Source organism: Schistocerca cancellata, chromosome 7, assembly GCF_023864275.1.
Source record: "Schistocerca cancellata isolate TAMUIC-IGC-003103 chromosome 7, iqSchCanc2.1, whole genome shotgun sequence".
Lineage (NCBI taxonomy): Eukaryota > Metazoa > Arthropoda > Insecta > Orthoptera > Acrididae > Schistocerca > Schistocerca cancellata.
Window position 1 is genome coordinate 280,142,791 of NC_064632.1, and position 21,498 is coordinate 280,164,288.

The following is a 21,498-nucleotide window of genomic DNA, read 5'->3' on the forward strand; positions in this document are numbered from 1 at the left end:
AACTGAGTTTACTATCGTGTTGTAATTCCAGAAATTTAACACTGTCAGGCTCTACGATCTGCATGTTTTCGTATGTTACACACAAGCCGCAAGGAAATCTCTTACAGGTTCTGAACTGCATGTAGTTGGTCTTTTCAAAGTCTAATGACAGTGAACTGGCTTTAAAACATTTAATAATGTAAGTGAAAATTTGATTAGCAGCCACTTGTAAATCTTTACTTGACTTGCTACTTATTGCAATGTTTGTGTCATCTGCAAACAAATCAAACTTAGCATCTGGCAACATAACAGATGAGAGGTCATTAATATTCTCAAGAAAAAGCAATGGAGCCAAGGTGGCACCTTGAGGAACACCATATGTAATTAATTCCCAATTAGATGAAGACTGACTGCTTACTGCATACCTATTTCACAACGACATCGTTTGTTTTGTGTTAGATAGATAAGACTGCAACCATTTCACAGCATTGCCAGTAACACCATAAGATTCTAATTTACTTAAGAGAATGCTGTGATTAACAGTTAAATGCTTTTGACAGGTCACAAAAAATGAGACCTTCAGAAACTTGTTACGATGCTGAACACATGGACATCTGGTTATTTTGAGATTCACGCTTTTTGTTTTTTATGTTGTTGGGCATGTTAGGCGACACAAAGTGCAATTTACACCCGCATAGCAATAAATACACTACTGGCCATTGCTACACCACGAAGATGACGTGCTACAGACGCGAAATTTAACCGACAGGAAAAAGATGCTGTGATATGCAAATGATTAGCTTTTCAGAGCATTCACACAGGGTGGGCGCCGGTGGCGACACCTACAACGTGCTGATATGAGGAAAGTTTCCAACCGATTTCTCATACACAAACAGCAGTTGACGGGCGTTGCCTGGTCAAACGCTGTTGTGATGCCTCTTGTAAGGAGGAGAAATGCGTACCATCACGTTTGCGACTTTGATAAAGGTCGGATTGTAGCCTATCGCGATTGCGGTTTATCGTAACGCGACTTTGTTGCTCGTGTTGGTCGAGATCCAATGACTGTTAGCAGAATATGGAATCGGTGGGTTCAAGAGGGTAATACGGAACGCCTTGCTGGATCCCAGCGGCCTCGTATCACTAGTAGTGGAGATGACAGGCATCTTATCCGCATGGCTGTAACGGATCATGCAGCCACGCCTCGATCCCTGAGTCAACAGATGGGAACGTTTGCAAGACAACAACCATCTGCACGAACAGTTCGGCGACGTTTGCAGCAGCATGGACTATCAGCTCGGAGGCTGTGGCTGCGGTTACCCTTGCCGGTGCCTCACACACAGGAGCATTGCGATGGTGTACTCAACGACGAACCTGGGTGCACGAATGGCACAACGTCATTTTTTCGGGTGAAACCAGGTTCTGTGTACAGCATCATGATGGTCGCATCCGTGTTTGGCGACATCGCGGTGAATGCACACTGGAAGCGTGTATTCGTCATCGCCATACTGGCGTATCACCCAGCGTGACGATATGGGGTGCCATTGGTTACACATCTCGGTCACCACTTGTACGCATTGACGGCACTTTGAACAGTGGACGTTACATTTCAGATGTGTTACGACCCTTCATTCGATCCCTGCGAAACCCTACATTTCAGCAGGATAATGCACGACCGCATGTTGTAGGTCCTGTACGGGCCTTTCTGGATACAGAAAATGTTCGACTGCTGCCCTGCCCAGCACATCCTCCAGATCTCTCACCAACTGAAAATGTGTGGTCAATGGTGGCTGAGCAACTGGCCCTTCACAATACGCCAGTCACTACTTTTCATGAACTGTAGTATCGTGTTGAAGCTGCACGGGCAGCTGTACCTGTACACACCATCCAAGCTCTGTTTGACTCAATACCCAGGCGTATCGAGGCCGTTATTACGTCCAGAGGTGGTTGTTCTGGGTACTGATTTATCAGGATCTATGCACCCAAATTGCGTGAAAATGTAATCACATGTAAGTTCTAGTATAATATATTTGTCCAATGAATACCCGTTTATCATCTGCATTTCTTCTTGGTATAGCAATTTTAATGGCCAGTAGTGTATTAAAAACCTGTTCCTATTTTTTTTTTTTAACAGCACTGCAGGTGGTTTGCTACAGACAGCCGACTCACCCGAGCCGTCGTCGGCGGCGGCGTCGCCCTCGGTGTCGGAGTCGTGGCGGGGCTCGGTGAGCGGGCTGGAGGGCGCGCCGGTGGCGGCGAGGCGCAGGTGCGCCAGGTGCACGGCGAGCAGTCTGCCGGCGCGCCCGCTGCCCGCCAACGCCGCCCACTCCTCGCGCCGCAGCGCCCACAGCTCGGGCCCCGTGCCGGGGAAGCGCGCCGGGTCGGGCGCCGGCCGCAGCCGGAACTGGCGCGTGCACCAGCGCAGCCACGCCGACACGTGCTCGCCGCTCCACTCGCCGGGGTCTGCGGGCACCGTGCGAGCGCAGTTGCAGCCAAAAATCATCCAAAACAATTGTCACATGAAAATTCGGGCAAAGGTTTGGGACATGCTACTGTGGAAGCACAGTACAGGCTCACAGACTTTGGACAGAAGAAGAAGGTCACTGCTGGCGTTGCCAGAAATATATACTTATATGGATATGTTGTCTGTTCTTTCGGACATGCCCGACACAACAGACACCATTGATGACCTGCAGCCGTCTAGAACGAAATTAGAATTATATTAATACCTTCAGCTGCTAACGGGCGTTTATATACAGGGTGTTACAAAAAGGTACGGCTAAACTTTCAGGAAACATATAAAAAATAAAGAAAAGATGTTATGTCGACATGTGTCCGGAAACGCTTAATTTTCATGTTAGAGCTCATTTTAGTTTCGTCAGAATGCACTGTACTTCCTCGATTCACCGCCAGTTGGCCCAATTGGAGGAAGGTAATGTTGACTTCGATGCTTGTGTTGACATGCGACTCATTACTCTACAGTACTAGCATCAAGCACATCAGTACGTACCATCAACAGGTTAGTGTTCATCACGAACGTGGTTTTGCAGTCAGTGCAATGTTTACGAATGCGGAGTTGGCAGATGCCCATTTGATGTATGGATTAGCACAGGGCAATAGCCGTGGCGCGGTACGTTTGTATCGAGACAGATCCCCAGAACGAAGGTGTCTCGACAGGAAGACGTTCGAAGCAATTGATCAGCGTCTTAGGGAGCACGGAACATTCCAGCCTATGACTCGCGACTAGGTAAGACCTACAACGACGAGAACACCTGCAATGTACGAGGCAATTCTACGTGCAGTTGACTATAACCCTAATGTCAGCGTCAGAGAAGTTGCTGCTGTACAAGGTAACGTTGACCACGTCACTGTATGGAGAATGCTACGGGAGAACCAGTTGTTTCCGTAACATGTACAGCGTGTGCAGGCACTATCAGCAGCTGATTGGCCTCCACGGGTACACTTCTGCGAATGGTTCATCCAACAATGTGTCTATCCTCATTTCAATGCAAATGTTCTCTTTACGGATGAGGCTTCATTCCAACGTGATCAAATTGTAAATTTTCACAATCAACATGTGTGGGCTGACGAGAATCCGCACGCAATTATGCAAGCACGTCAACACAGATTTTCTGTGAACGTTTTGGCAGGCATTGTTGGTGATGTCCTGACTGGGCCCCATGTTCTTCCACCTACGCTCAATGGAGCACATTATCATGATTTCATACGGGATACTCTACGTGTGCTGCTGGAACATGTGCCTTTACAAGTACGACACAACATGTGGTTCATGCACGATGGAGCTCCTGCACATTTCAGCCGAAGTGTTCGTACGCTTCTCAACAACAGATTCGGTGACCGATGGATTGGTAGAGGCGGACCAATTCCATGGCCTCCGCGCTCTCCTGACCTCAACCCTCTTGAGTTTCATTTATGGGGGCATTTGAAAGCTCTTGTCTACGCAACCCCGGTACCAAATGTAGAGACTCTTCGTGCTCGTATTGTGGACGGCTGTGATACAATACGCCATTCTCCAGGGCTGCATCAGCGCATCAGGGATTCCATGCGACGGAGGGTGGATGCATGTATCCTCGCTAACGGGGGACATTTTGAACATTTCCTGTAACAAAGTGTTTGAAGTCACGCTGGTACGTTCTGTTGCTGTGTGTTTCCTTTCCATGATTAATGTGATTTGAAGAGAAGTAATAAAATGAGCTCTAACATGGAAAGAAAGCGTTTCTGGACACATGTCCACATAACATATTTTCTTTCTCTGTGTGTGAGGAGTGTTTGCTGAAAGTTTGGCTATACCTTTTTGTAACTCCCTGTATACCGGGTGATCAAAAAGTCAGTGTAAATTTGAAAACTTAATAAACCACGGAATAATGTAGATAGAGAGGTAAAAATTGACATACGTGCTTGGAATGACATGGGGTTTTATTAGAACAAAAAAAAATAAAAGCAAAGTTCACAAAATGTCCGACAGATTCGCGTTCCTTTGGTGATGATCGTGTGCTCATCCGCCACTTTCGTGATGCTTGGCCTCCCAGGTCCCCAGACCTCAGTCCGTGTGGTTATTGGCTTTGGGGTTACCTCAAGTTGCAAGTCCATCGTGATCGACCGACATCTCTAGGGATGCTGAAAGACAACATCCGACGCCAATGCCTCACCATAACTCCGGACATGCTTTACAGTGCTATTCACAACATTATTCCTCGACTACAGCTGTTGTTGAGGAATGATGGTGGACATATTGAGCATTTCCTGTAAAGAACATTATCTTTGCTTTGTCTTACTTTGTTATGCTAATTATTGCTATTCTGATCAGATGAAGCGCCATCTGTCGGAATTTTTTTTAACTTCTGTATTTTTTTGGTTCTAATAAAACCCCATGTTGTTCCTGTGAATTTGTACGTCTCTATCTACATTATTCCGTGATTTATTCAGTTTTCAAATTTATACTGACTTTTTGATCACCCGGTAGATCAACGGGGACAGGTGAAAATGTGTGCCCCGACCGGGACTCGATCTCGGGAGCTCCTGCTTACATGGCAGACGCTCTATCCACCTCAGCCACCGAGGGCACAGAGGATAGCGCGACTGCAGGGACTATCTCGAGCACGCCTCCCGCGAGACCCACATTCTCACCTTGTGTGGCCACACACTACATTCGTAGTGTCCCACCCCAACACACTCATTACTCGTGGAAGACATTCTTTCCAAGTCCCGTAAAAGTTCGGGGGATGTTTGTGCATCAGGACAGAAGAAGAAGGTCATGGCTGGTGTTGCCAGAACTATATACTTATATGGATATGGTGTCTGTTCTTTCGGACATGTCCGAAAGGACAGACACCATACTATATACTTATATGGATATTTCAAGGTTTTGAACATGGCTGCAAGACATATGGATATATGCCAACGCCAGTTAGCAACTGAAGGTATTAATATAATTCTAATTTCGTAATTATTGAGGGCTGTCCACAGGCGATCTGTGGCTCCGTCGTCTGGGACGTAACTATCGAAACCTCGTGAATAATAGGTGACATATTTGTCACATATGCACACGATTTACTAATCCCGATCTCCGCAAACCATAGAGACGAGCTGAAAGAGAAAGACAGAGGAACAGTATACGCTATCGAACGATGTTGTAGCAATAACAAACTCGAGATAGTAGAAAATAAAGCAACCTACACACTACTGAACACTCGGTGAAAAGAAACCCCGCAGTAAAGACTGAGGACACAAACATTAAATGAGGAGTCGTTCACACACAAATCAAACATTAAATTCCCACAGACGAATAAAGTTAACAACATACGAAACAGAAAAGAAAAATACTATAAAAACTGGCGAGGCTAAGCTCGAGCAAGCCTCTACTAGTTATATGAACATAATACTACTGCACCCTCTTCGAATCAGTACTAAGCTTTGCAGCCAGTACATCGGCACATAGACTGTCCCTTACTAACAACGTGTCGGTCAGACACTTTGTTGCTCAGACTGTCAGTGGCGTTCAGCACGACCTCTGTCATAGCGCCGTCCGTTGCACTCAGAATATGACCGATACACACGACCGTCAGATTTTGGGCTGCAAAGTACTATTACGGATCGGAGACTAGACCAGGTAAATACAACCATCTGTGTGTCTATGCAAAATGAGATCCAATTTACACTCTGACCGATGAATACATGGCAGGATGAGTGGAGCACAAGTGATTAGGGATGTAGCGAATATGATTTCCTCCCCGGCACAAGGGAACCGATTAATTTCTCAACTGCAGACGCACCTTATCCCACGCACTCAAACTCCGTGCCTGTCAGACAGACATCAACCTGAACACGTAGGGAAGAAGGTCCCCAGAACACACAGCCTTCTCCTGTAGACAATACGTAAACATCAGAGACACATTACACTAAGACTACAGTAGCACAGCACCACATACATGTACAATAATTAGAGACCCAACGGAAAAAAGGAGAAGGCAACATCTCCAAAGCTGCACTATCTGATCAAAAGTATCTGGACACCCCCAAGTACCTACTGCCAGGTACTGCATATCAGCGACCTCAGTAATTTGACATTGTGAGCGAGCAGAATGGGGCGCTCCGCGGAACTCACGGACTTCGAACGTGGACAGGTGATTGGGTGTCACCTGTGTCGTACGTCTATACGCGAATTTTCCACAATCCTAAACATCCCTAGGGCCACTGTTTCCGATGTGATAGTGAAGTGGTAACGTGAAGGGACACGTACAACACAAAAGCGTACACGCGAACCTCGTCTGTTGACTGACAGAGATCGCCGACAGTTGAAGAGGGTCGTAATGTGTAATACGCAGACGTCTGTCCAGACTATCACACAGGAATTCCAAACTGCATCAGGATCCACTGCAAGTACACAGTTAGACAGGAGGTGAGAAAACTTGGATTTCATGGTCGAGCGGCTGCTCATAACCCGTTAATGCCAAATGACGCCTCGCTTGGTGTAAGGAGCGTAAACATTGGACGATTGAACAGTGGAAAAACTTCGTGTGAAGTGACGAATCACGGTACACAATGTGGCGATCCGAAGGCAGGTTGTAGATATGGCCAATGCCCGGTGAACGTCGTCTGCCAGCGTGTGTTGTGCCAACAGTAAAATTCGGAGGCGGTGGTGTTGTGGTGTGATCGTGTATTTCATGGAGAGGACTTGCACCCCTTGTTGTTTTGCGTGGCACTATCACAGCACAGGCCTACATTAGTGTTTTAAGCACCTTCTTGCTTCCAACTGTTGAAGAGCAACTGCATCTTTCAGCTCTGTTCATAATGCACGGTCTGTGGAGGAGTGGTTGCAAGACAGTAACATCACTGTAATGGAATGGCCTACACAGAGTCCTGAGCTAAACCCTATAGAACACCTTTGGGATGTTTTGGAACGCCGACTTCGTGCCAGGCATCACCACCCGACATCGATACCTCTCCGCAAAAAAATGGTTCAAATGGCTCTCAGCGCTATGGGACTTAACATCTGAGGTCATCAGTCCCCTAGAACTTAGAACTAATTAAACCTAACTAACTTAAGGACATCACACACATCCATGCCCGAGTCAGGATTCCAACCTGCGACCGTACCAGTCGCGCGGTTCCGGACGGCAGCGCCTAGAACCGCTCGGCCACCGCGGCTGGCATACCTCTCCTCAGTGCAGCACTCTGTGAAGAATGGGCTGCCATTCCCCAAGAAACCTTCCAACACGTGATTGATCGTATGCCTGCGGGAGTGGGCATCAAGGCTAAGGGACGGGCAAATACAAAGTTGAATTCTAGCATTACCGATGGAGGGCGCCACTGACTTGTAAGTCATTTTCAGTCAGATGTCCAGATACTTTTGATCACATAGTGTACATATGAAATCTATGTGCAAACACTAGCCCACAGAAGACAAGCCTGTGTGCGATCTCATGACTGATTCCATACGAAAGATTGAATAGAAGAAGAAAGCGACGATTGACCTACAGCAAAACGGCTTTGGACGACTGACACAATCATACCACAGTTGAAGTCAGTGCAGGCGAATTACCGTACTAGTGCGCTCTAAACCTATATAAAGGGTGTACATAAAGTCCGGGAACACCGTCAATTATTTATTGCACAAGAACCTAACATTGTACAGATATCATAAATATGTCATTTTGAAGAGAAACCCTGAAAGTTTTTTTTTTTTTTTTTTCATGCATACGACCACAGCGTATTTTGGTAATCTGCCGATAGTCAGCGCTAGTTGCAAACAGGGCGAGTTCAGGTGCGGAGCGAGCTTTCTGTGTGTTGGCCGGCCGGTGTGGCCAAGCGGTTCTAGGCGCTACAGTCTGAAACCGCGCGACCGCTACGGTCGCAGGTTCGAATCCTGCCTCGGGCATGGATGTCTGTGATGTTCTTAGGTTAGTTAGGTTTAAGTAGTTCTAAGTTCTAGGGGACTGATGACCTTAGAAGTTAAGTCCCGTAGTGCTCAGAGCCATTTTCTGTGTGTTGGAGTTCGACAAAAACAAGTGTGCTACAACTGTTCAACGGATGTTTAGAACCAAGTACGGTAAGGAGCCACCAACAAGGAAGTCCATTTACCACTGGCACAACAAATTCATTACGACGGTTTGCTTGTGCCCGGCAAAGAGAATCGGACGTCCCAGTGTGAGTGAAGTGAATGTGGAGCGCGTGCGAGAGACATTCATAAGGAGTGCATCGGCATATCGAATGTTTGTAAAAAAAACTTTCAGCGTTTCTCTTCAAAATGCAATATGTATGACAATTGTACAATGTTTAGTTCTTGTGCAATAAATAATTGAAAGTGTTCTCGGACTTTATGTACACCCTGCATATGTTAAACTACAAGACAATGCATGCGTATTGTTCCAAATACGTACTATTAACCTTAACATAAACCTAGAATAACATTGATAACAATTAGACTTCTAATAACTGGTCTTTCTCCTGTCTGTTACAACAAAGAGAAGAGTGCGTGTTAGCAGTTTCTGTTTCTGTTCGTGTTAGTGTAGTAGCTTCTGAATAACGTGGGAATGTTGAATCTTACATCGGAGGCAAAGAGTCGACTCCATCCCAAGTGAAGTAACATCTATCACGTCTCGCGCTTGGAAAGCAGTACTGCATATTTAACTCGATGAACGTCTTAAAATTTTTATTATTAATAAATTTTTAGCAAACAGAGCAAAAATAAAATTAATGAAATGAAATACCTCTACCGTTTCGCTCAACTAAGCACAAGGACGCTTACTGATCCACAAAATGATTTCTACGGAAAGACTACAACACCTGACGCCAGGAAACCCAGTACTAGAGGCTCGACTAACACATGTTCCTCCTGTCACCAGGCACGGGAAATGCTAGACGAGTCGACATTGGCTATCCATAAAAAGGGATGTTAAGTTAAACAGCACCAACAAAAGACTTTGGTTTGTAGAGCAATGGTGGGAGGGGTGGGAAATTTGAAATATGTAAAACCATAGAACACGACAACAAGAGAAAAGATGTAATGTAAAACCATATAAGTTTTTACCACGACTGTTTTTTTGGCAGGTAAGTGTAATTTTATCTTCATATCTTTTTCCATGACAGGCATTTCAGTTAAGTGTTCAGGACATTCCAAAAGTGAGTTTGCATCTCATGCGCGACCCTAGTAAGAGACACATTCAGACGAATCCACGAAAGATGCCAAAGCGATTGGAAGAAGGCTCGATATTCAAGAAGCATAACGAGACAGATGCACATAACTATAACTCCCTGTACCTAAAGCCAATCTATTGCATAATCATAGAACACGTTTTATGCGTTCCAGAGAGCGAAAATCCACAAAGAGCAATCTTGTGAAACTAAACTTATTCTGTTCATTCATGAGATCCAGAGGGCAGTGTATAACAACGCCAAATTTGATCCTGCACTGTAGTCTAGAGAACAAAGTACGAGCTTACGGAATATTGAAACAGCTCTGTGATTACTGCATGCAGATAGAATTCAACATGTTCTAAACTGGGTGTAAAAGTTGAATGTAAAAGTAACTTTTGCCGTACACCAAAAGAGCGTTGTAGGGCTGTAAATGTTTACAATATATAGATAAATAATCTAGCGGATAACGCTAGTTATGTAGGATTTAGGTGGCGTGGGATTTGTGATAAATTTCACAAGAAATTATTAAATAGAAAATAGTCTAGAATTTGAAGCCATTTTGACAAATATTCATCCATGGCCACATGGGGAATAACGAGATCCTGAATGAAATGACAGACTTCAAAAATTCACATTTCTTTTCCAATTTCACTACAGTACTCCTAGAATAAAAGATACATAACATGACAGTCGTTTGACTCTAGCCCCAGCAATAATGTTCAATAATATTATGTTCAATAATATTATAACAGGTGCTCAATTCGTAATGTAATTCGTCAACCTACATCTGTAATACGATAACAAGACGTGCAAAAGACATGTTAACATCTGACACCACATAGATCGACAAATCGATAGTCAAATCGAAACCAGCTGTATTTCGACCGCCATGTTGTCCACTGCACTACATAACTCTTTGTGATCGTGTTTCCAAGTTACTGCTATGTTAGTGACAACTTGTGAACAGTGACCAAGAGAGCCACGGAAATGGAAACACCTCAGCGCATCACAACGAGACTGCCACGCCAGAAGAACAAAGTGAGTGACCGTTACAAAACATTTTCGTGCAAACTTCAGTCCAGCTTCCAAAGTGACATCGCCTCTTACTAAGTTTTCTCTTCTTCCACAGGATGATCACAGCATTTGCGAAAAGGCTATATAACATCAGTATGACCTTATTGTAAAGTTGTTTTTGTAATGCCATTTAGCCTGAAGGTGTATTCCCTCGAAACATATCGCTAAATAAATAAGTAATACAATAGTTGACAAAGTTTGTGACTGGTAGCGGTAATTAAAAAAAAAACCTTTACAGAAAATATTCTTCTATACGCTAGAAAGATGACGACAGACAGGACTTGACACACTGTGTATTAAAATAATGTCAAACCACGTAGCTTTATTCCTGCATATAATGCATGATTCAGTCGTACACCAGCACCAACTCTGTTATTTTCTTTCTGGTAGTAACGACCAACGCCCGGTTTGGAACCCGCTGCTGGAGCGAAAGATAAAAGATTAGAGTGTAACCTCTCGTCGACAACGATGTCATTTGGAGACTCAGGACAAGCTCGTCTAGGACAAGCATCTGAGAAGGAAACCGGCGGCGTCCTTGTTGACTTAGGGAAACAACGCGAAACCTACATTTGTGCGGCCGATGGGAATTTGAATTCCACTTCGTCCAGAATACGACTCGAACCTCTTAACCACCGCAACAGCAGACGAAGTACCTGCTGAAGCAAAGCCATAGTGTCAGTATCGATATTCTAGGAGCACGAAGCTCCTTGGGCATCAGAAGCATGTGTTTTGGTCAGAGAGCAGGTAGCGAGGGCTTCCGATAGCAAGGAAGCCCAGGTACAACTTTTGAGTGAGTACAGACAGTGTCCCGTGTGGCAAACAGATTACCCACGACTGATGAGCTGCGCTCCAAGCCGTAGGTGATGTAGTTTCCTTTTTCTTATACATGTTTCGCGAAAGAGCTTTTTTTTACTGTTCCTCTTTCTGTCTTTAATCCATTACTACTGAAGGCACATTAGGGACATATTATAGCTGCAGAATTTAGATTAGCTCGTTTTCGAGGATTTTAGTGGGCTTTTCTGCCCCATATGGACATTCTTAATTCAACCATTCGTTCTTTATATTTTCTGAAACCCATTCTCAATGTGTTTTAGAGTGCCTTTTTGTAAGTATAATCATTGTAAGAATTTGCGACACACGTGGTCACGTACTGTCCCCCTCAAATTTTTGGCCACGTTTGTATTTACCTTATGAGTGGAATCTCGAATGCGTTTATGTTCGCCTCGGTGTAGATTAATTTGAAATTGTGGTTACTGCTTACGCACATCTACTTCATAACTCTGTACACTCGGGCTCCCTTTTCGCATGATCACAAGTCCGCCTTTTGTAATAGATTCAACTACTGGTATATACCATTGAATACGCGTGGTACATGAATGTTCTTTATTTATGCATAAGAGGTAAGTTTATCGTTGTGGGATGCGGAATGTGACTCCATTGCACAAATTTACTATTGATTCACTTCAGGGCAATGATTTCATGGCTGTAAACAGTATTGTTAAAGTTTATAACGTGCGGGCCTCACCCAGTAGCGGAGATTGTGTCGATTCTCAATAAGCAAGCTAGCAAGTAAATTCCCGAAAGATTCACATCTTCAGTAACCACGGTGCAATTTATCTTCATTACTCTCTTCTGCTATTGTGAATGCATCTCTTCGAAACACACTACAGAATGGGACCTTTCATAATTATTTATGGCAGGATCCTGTTGATCTGTGGATGGACGCGGAATATTTTTGGTCTACACTTCTCTGACTGTACTCAGTAACTGCTTCAGGTATTATAATACGTCGCAACTATTTCTTTGCTGTAATAACTTCATTCCCTCCTAGAACAAAGTCTCGATTATATGTGACGATCCAACTTACATATGTTCTAACTTCGGTAAACGTTTTGTGTATGGTGAGGACCTTCTTAGTCTAGTAAAGCACTGGTCTCCCTCTACAGTTTTTATCCCCTTCACTTGCGTCCATTATGAAATTGACTATTCCTTGATGTCTCAGGACGTGTCCTACCGACCGTGAACCAGTTATTGAAAAGCTATAAGTCTAGTACTGAAACTACAGGTTCAAGAGGGCGTCCTGCACGTTTCATGTAAAGTGCGTTTGTTCAGCTGTGATCAGGACATGAATAACCATATACAAATCGTACAATTAAATCATACGGACTAATCATTTGAGAACAATTGTCTTCTTTTCACACAGTCTGATCTGTATCACTGAAAGCTTTCCCTCCAAGGAAAAGATACAAATAAGATTTTGAGCATCTGAAATAGTAACAGTAGTGCTTCAGATGACTTGTTTTAATAGTGATATTCTTGTAATTACAATTGTTCAGATATTTACGAATCTAATTTACTCAATCCCTTGCGACAAGGAGTAAATACAGGGTTTTAGGTTAAACATATAATAATATAAAATGCAATACTTGAGATGTAATTGAGATATTTATTGACGTTATGTTTCTACAAGTATGGTAACTCAGACTTTCTTTCTAAACCAAAACGTCTACATGTGCACCATTAGTGGCGCGACAGACATCTACTCCGTATTCCACTTCTCTCCAAGTGCTTTGCAGCATTGCAGACATAACATTTGCGACAGTTGCACGAATGCGATGGCGCAGATCTGGAGGATTACGAACTGGTGTCTGGTACACTTGATTCTTGATAAACACCCACAGAAAAAATAAAACGGCGTATTATCTGGGCTTCTGGGTGGCCAAGCAATCGATGGGCTACCTCTTCCAATCCAGCGACATCGAAAACAAACTCCCAGCTTTTCGAAGCCGCTTTTCCCATTTCTTGGTTGTTATGCAACTGGAAACATCGACAGTAGGACACAGTCCATACTCACGTCGAAAACGACGTTGTACCAGTCTAACGGACTCTAGTTCCGCGACAGAAAGCACACAGAACACCACCTGCTGAAGAGTTCACACGGCTACCGATGCACGTGTGAACGTAAACAACGCAATTACGCGCGTGCGCACTTCGTACCGACTGCCGCAAGTAAACACATAACACATCTTGAATTATCATACTTGTTGAAGCAAGCCGTCAATAAATATCTCCATTACGTCTCTAGTTATATCATTTTATATTATTATGTGTTTAACCTGCTCCCCCTCCCCCTATATTAATGATTAACGTCTTTTCGAAGTCAAGGTCGTTAAAGACTAATGAGTTCCAGTTACTCAGCTATGTTAAGTGATCCTTCTGCAAGACGCGGAGATGTCGCGTAATCGATCGAGGCAGCGTTATCAGCACTTAACAGAGTTGGAAGGGGTCTCAGTTTGCGTGTCCACGTGGCCGGCCTGTCGTACCACATCAAGATTTGTAGAGCATTGGGCTGTGACGTCGACCTGACGTTGGACTGCATGGAATGTGAGGGCAGGCACACGCTTCGTCGAGATTCCGGTCGACCACATCTGACCACCGCAAGGGAGCATCGCCGTACTGCCTACACGGTACATACAGTAAGCAGTAACTTTCGTATCAAATATTGGCCTACCTCTAACATTCTGCTTCGGAGACCAGCAGCAGCCGGACTGGGGGGAGTTGAAGGCTCCTGTGTAAACCGCTGCTGACACCGCAACACGAACGGCTGCATTGGCAGTGGTGCCGTGGCTGGGAAGCATGGACTGCCGAGGATGAACGGAACCGCGGTCCTGAACTGCCCTAGCTGACCACCATCAATGAGTATGGCGGCGACCAGGGAAGAGGTGCCATTCTTCCAGTGTCTTGTAGAGGCACAGTGCTGTCACTGCTGGCGTCATGGCGCAGGGTCGCGTCATCGAGCGTGTTTCCAGGTCACGGTTGGGCACAACTGTACGTCACAGACTCGTTGCGCTCTCCTGTGTCATCTCTCGTGCGATCGATTGTTCTGGGAAGCTCAGTTACCACCCACCTCACTCCACGGACCTAAGCCTTGTGGCTTCAACTTGATTCCTAAATGGAAGTACTTCGTGGCATTCGCTTCACAACTGTTACAGAGATTACTCGGATGATAGACGGCTCCAGCCGAACTATCAACACAAGTGGCACTGCTGAAGGTATCCTACGACTTCCATATTGCTGGCAGTGGGTTATACACAATGCTGGTGACTTTTCTGAAGGCACCAAAACTTTCAACATGTATCTGTTTTTGAAAGTTACCTGAAATCGGCCTTATTCACGCACCAGTTATTTTCTTTCGGAGGACGAGTTACTATACCGGTGCTTGGGTGGAAACACAAAAAACTCAAATGAAAGTTTGAACGCGTGTGTTTGGAAGTTAGCCCCCAAGCATTTGTATTCTGGTGCGAAGACTGAGGAGATTGTGACTTTCCTGGCAGTGAGCAGCTTCAACGAAGGGTATTCAGCAATTCTGAAGACCATGGCAACGACGGACGTCACCCTGGGACTCTATTCGACGCAGTTCGCCAAGCATTCAGACGACCACCGGATTCAAGCGGCCGAAAACCGCTCGTCACCGGCCGTACGAGCGGCTCTGGAGCAGCGCAGGATGGCCCAGATCGAGCAGAACGCCCTCTATGAGGAAGAGGAATGACTAGTTTATGGACCCGGAATAGCCGACTGAACGTAAGTTGTATAATATTGCATTTATATTTAGTCAAAACTTCAAACGCGTTTTTCTCGAAATGACTTTTTTTATCGCGCGATATGGTAACTTCAAATCTACTGAACCGATTGGCATCAATCTTTGTTTCCGACGAAGCTAATTAAATTGTCTAGGAGTTGTACCACTTTTATACCGATCCGTCAACTATAAATATTTTTACTTGGCCGATGAAGCCGAATAATCGATGAAAAAAACCCTATTTTTTTCAAATGGCCGCCATTTTGTTTCCTATGGTCCAAATAACGTAAGCGAGGTACAACTCCTAAAGAATCTTATATACTTCGCTAACGTGGTACTTTCGCATTTGCTCTTCGACATTTCCGGTCGAAAAAATTCCAAATATCAATAAACATTTTGATCAAATTTGACATTGATACCTATAACACATCCCGAGAAAAAAGTTCTCAAAGAACATGCTTTCTTCAGGCCAAAGATAGTAAACCTCCCTCTAAAGTTCCAACCCTCGTAAGTTGCTAATAGGAACATTCTTCGGAAAAGGTTCTTAGTACGGTAATAGTTTCGGCACGTCACCTAAGTACGCTCCTAATTGTTTTACAAATTAGACCGGTCGAGAAGCGCGCACCACATTTCCTGGTATAATCGGAGAACGACCGTCCTCTGAAACAATGGGACGCGGAAAAAGCGACTCTGGGCCGTAATAGTTCCCCGGACTGGCGGTTGTTGTCGCTGCGGTCCCACGCCGGTGTCCGCAGTAGCCGTACGTCCTCTTCCACGAAGCTCATCTTTTAAAGATTCTGCCCGAGTCGAGGCCTAGTCCTGTTACCAATATGGCAGTAGAAGAGAATGTGTCGGAATGCACACTGAATGTTAAATGATATCCTTCGTTTTCTGTCCCACTCAGTTAATCTGCCAATTAGATATTTCCCGAAGCTGCTCTTATAGTAACCTAAGCAGTTACTCGCGTAGTTCGAACACTGCAGAGCTTCTGAACATTTGTACTTTATTTTGGTTTAGAAATCGTTTACCACTGTTAGGTTGCACCGGAATGGCATGCCTTTTAGACACAGATTTATAAAATAAATCTGAGGGCTGCATTCGTTTTAAAGTACTCAAAACAGATTATAGCACACGCATGTTTACCTGCATGGTGTTCCTCCCTTGTTTACTTAATCACGCGATTATGTAACTAAAATGGCTCTGAGCACTATGGGACTTAACATCTATGGTCATCAGTCCCCTAGAACTTAGAACTACTTAAACCTAACTAACATAAGGACAGCACACAACATCCAGTCATCACGAGGCAGAGAAAATCCCTGACTCCGCCGGGAATCTAACCCGGGAACCCGGGCGAGGGAAGCGAGAACGCTACCGCACGACCACGAGCTGCGGACGATTATGTAACTATTTCGCCTTTATTTTTCCTCCATTTCATTCCTTCACCTTCAGATACCAGGACTGACATCATAAGCAAGTTTTCACTTGTCCATTTCCTCTGAACGTATCCCGACTTTTATGATTTATGAACGACAACACATTTCAGTTTCGCTCATAACTCGTTGCTCCTGCCAAATCGCGCTCCCCCCATTCTCGTTGCAGCCTTCTCAAACGAATGTATCTTTAATATTCTGTATATATTCATTAGTACCATTAAACTCCACACTTCATTTTCATCTTGCCTGGAGCGGTACTTACGTTATTCAATCTTAACTCAGAACAATCCCACAAATGCAAACATTTCGGCTTCATCGAATGAGCTGGATCTTTATTCGCGAGGAAAGGGGCTCGAATTTCCCCAGTTCAGAGTTTAAGGCTTAGCGTAGTTTTCTTAAAATGTGCAAGACAAATACTGGAATGGTTACTTCGACAAGTTCAGCTGATTTCCTCCTCTGTCACCACTGCCCCTCCGTTCCTCCACCCCGCACCGTTTGACCAAATGAGCTTGCGTTCTGTCGCTAATGATTTCTTAGTTCTTCCCTTTCCCCATTTCGGTTACCTCTTTTTCCCCGCTTCCTCACTCAGATTAGAAGTTCATATCTAACGGCGTAGCTCGGTGAGTAACTGGGTACACAAAAAATGGTCTCAGAATTTGTTACTAATTATCTTCAAAGTCGAGAATGCATTTTCGTAGGATGAAACTAAATAGCAGCCGAAAGCTTACTTTTAACATGGAAATTTAGGAAGTAGCACAACAAGATAATGTTCTGTTGAGAAAGCTTTCCTTAATAACTTCTGCTTTTTTTCTTTCTTCGAATAAGGAAGATTTGAGTTCTAATTTAGAAAAAAAGAACTTTTAATAATAATAAGGTTGAAAGTTTATCATTTTGTCTCAAGAAGAAACCTGGCCAACACTGCGAATTATGAAATACTTTCTCATTTCACCGAAAAATCACGTTTATAGAAAAGCGTATAATCTGAAGGAGCAAGAAAACTGATAGTCTTCTGTTGTCGGAAACCCAAGGGCGGGGAAGCCAAACCGAGCAGACCACCACTGGCGAAAAAGCGAAGGCTGTAAGGTGAGGCCAAGAACAAAAGAAAAGCGTTAAAGTGGCCGCTGGCAGTATCTAGGCGATTATGTTCGAGTCTCAGCCTAGCAAAAACTAAAAACACTATAAGCCCCTGGCTTAAAGCAGTGAGTTAGGAAAACAAGTGAAGTTCTAAATAAGTGTGGCCAGGCGGAGAATGTGAGTCCTCCCTTTTTCCGCTGTCACCCCTGTTAAGTGAGTCAGAAGACCGGCCTGTTGAAATTATATAATTTTACGAGTTACCACGGGCCACTCTTCCAAGAAATGTGGAAAGACAAGTTTACGAATGTTTTTTATGCGTGTACTTACTTACATTCAGTCTCTCGGGAATGTAAGTGCGTGGTACCGACACCTCAGAAACTGTGACTCGTTCATGTCAAACAAGTCAGCAAATTGTTGTCAAAGAAGATCAACATTTGTAAATTATAGAATGACATTTTTATTTGAGAAAAAACCAGGTAGCCAGTAGAGTTCATGCGCAGTGCGAGTGCCTTCTCAGACACTGACCAAAATGTAAAATTTTATGCCACGAACACCTTGACGCAAGGCTACCAAACTGCTACTCCACTACTTCCATGGACTGTGGAGTGTGTCGATTAAATTTGGTTATTTATGCGAGTTTATTGTTAGTACTTTCAACGTAGGGAAAAGCAATTCCTGAAGATGAAAGATAGTTGGAATATTAATATTTTCAACATTTCGCGGCCCTGTTAGCAACTGTATAAATATTAATTTTAGATTAACGACATCCTCAGTTGCAATGTTTACTTAGATTTGATTCAAATGGCTCTTAGCACTATGGGACTTGACTTCTGAGGTCATCAGTCCCCTAGAGCTTAGAACTACTTAAACCTTACTAACCTAAGGACATCACACGCACTCATGCCTGAGGCAGAATTCGAACCTGCGACCGTAGCGATCACGAGGTTCCAGACTGTAGCGCCTAGAACCGGTCGGCCACCCGGGCCGGATACTTAGATTTACCTAGGTAAAGTTGGAAATGGGACGCGTGGTTCAACATTCACTGAACAGTTCGTGCAAACGGCTCACGCACCCATCCCTCCGGATAATACTCAGCTCTTGCATTGCGAAGTGAAGGGTGCGAGGATGGATATTTTGGAATAAATGCAAATTTTTAAACACTTACTATATCACAAAAATAACCTTTTTAACGACCAGCTGCAGCTGCGAAACAAAAACTTTTTTGAAGGTTTTCAACCGTTATTCCATCTGCCATAATTTTAGGGAGTAATCATTATACCCTAGCCAACATGTTTTTAGCACTCCCGTTTGCTGAATAGCTGGGATTATCTGGTATTTCAAACCCGTAGCTATCCTCATGGGGTCAAGTTCGATGATTAGCCTGAATATGCTAGGTTGGCTTAAAATAGTAAACGCATTGCTCCCTTCACTTTTGACGTCCAACAGATTATTACAAATGTTAAGACAGTCGAAATATCTTTGTCCCTTACAGGATAACGTATACGTCAATTTCGTTAGCCGCACATGGTTATTCATAAAATTTTAAGTTTAGGAGTACATGTTGGTGCCAGTGTTAACAAGTACGCACTACACACTATCGCGCATGCGCTCTCGAGGCTATAGCCAATTCCAGTACAACATCCGTTGCTGCCGTACTGCGGTCGCGAAGTGGGGCCGAGCCTGTTTCCCAGATAAGTTATTGCAATGTGACGATGTATTACTATATTATAGTTTTTAGTTTTTGACGCTGTCCATTATGGACAAATCGTAGTTCCTTTTATTCTGAAGAAGGTTGGGTTATCCCAACTGAAACCTAGGTAAATCTAGGTAAACATTGCAACTGAGGCTGTTGTTAATTTAAAATTAATAGTTAGAATACATTATGGCTGTTTGGTATATCTAACGTTACTGGAGGCTGCCACTCAGCATACCCAGGTTAGCGTTCGTTTTACTTATCGCCATGTTTCAGACTTGAGAAAGACGGAATCATTGGCAGGAGGGACATGGCAGCAGCTCACTGACAGCGCACAGCCAGTTGGCCGCAGTGGAACGGCTGCAGAGCGAGAGGGGGCATCAAGAACACAAGCACTGCGCCACGTCGTAGCTTTCTTCGACTGCCTCTGACGAATAGACAGACAAAGGTAACAGGCACAGTGCAACCGTGAACTGGAAGCTGGTTGCAAATCTCCAGTTGCCACTCGTCGGTTACCAGCGATACCATACCACAGGAACAGGAACTTGTTTGCTGGGACGCTGAGTGGAATTCTGTGATGCTGAGCGAAAGGTCCCGTTCCTGCTGCGGCCGTCAGACCGACGCGCACGAGTCACAGAACACTGATTGCCGAGACTCACAGTTCTCCAACTCCCGGAATCGAGGTGTGGGGATCTGTTGTATATAACGACGACACTGATTTAGTAATTTTTGAACGGAGTGTGAAAGCTCGCCAGCGTGTGCCAAGAATGAAAATTCTGATGTAGTACCCGTAATGACCAGGGTACCCAGCATGAAATGACTGCATTTCACACGTCAAATGGCTTGAGGAACGTCTGGATAGTTGACGGTATGCGCGGTCCCCAGGTTTTTCATACAGAGCGTGTCTGGAGTGGGTTGGGAAGACGTATATGTCCGTACCAGTGTCTTGCCAGCAATCTTCGTGAACTGACACGGCATAAGCTTCAGGAAGGCAACAAATCCCTCCAGACATTTGCAGGCAGTTTGTTTCCGCACCACAACGAATAGAGGAGTCTGTTCGTCCCCGTTGGAGTTGCACGTCATACTGATGTGGTCAGGAACATCGGTTCCGACCTGAATGAAAGTTTAATCATTTAACACCCGTTCAGAGTTGGACGTCGCCACAAAGTTTAATGACTATCGGACTGGTCCTTGCTGGTGTAATACACTACTGGCCATTAAAATTGCTACACCAAGATGAAATGCAGATGATAAACGGGTATTCATTGGACAAATATATTATACAAGAACTGACATGTGATTACATTTTCACGCAGTTTGGGTGCATAGATCCTGAGAAATCAGTACCCAGAACAACCACCTCTGGCCGTGATAACGACCTTGATAGGCCTGGGCATTGAGTCAAACAGAGCTTGGATGGCGTGTACAGGTACAGCTGCCCATGCAGCTTCAACACGATACCACAATTCATCAAGAGTAGTGACTGGCGTATTGTGACTAGCCAGGTGCTCGGCCACCATTGACCAGATGTTTTCAATTGGTGAGAGATCTGGAGAATGTGCTGGCCAGGGCTGCAGTCGAACATTTTCTGTATCCAGAGAGGCCCGTACAGGACCTGCAACATGCGGTCGTGCATTATCCTGCTGAAATGTAGCGTTTCGCAGGGATCGAATGAAGGGTAGAGCCACGGGTCATAACACATATGAAATGTGACGTGCACTGGTCAAAGTGTCGTCAATGCGAACAAGAGGTGACCGAGACGTGTAACCATTGGCACCCCATACCATCACGCAGGGTGATATGCCAGTAAGGCGATGACGAATACACGCTTCCAATGTGCGTTCACCGCGTTGTCGCCAAACACGAATGCGACCATCATGATGCTGTAAACAGAACCTGGATTCATCCGATAAAATGACGTTGTGCCATTCGTGCACCCAGGTTCGTCGTTGAGTACACCACCGCAGGCGCTCCTATCTGTGATGCAGCGGCAAGGGTAACCGCAGCCA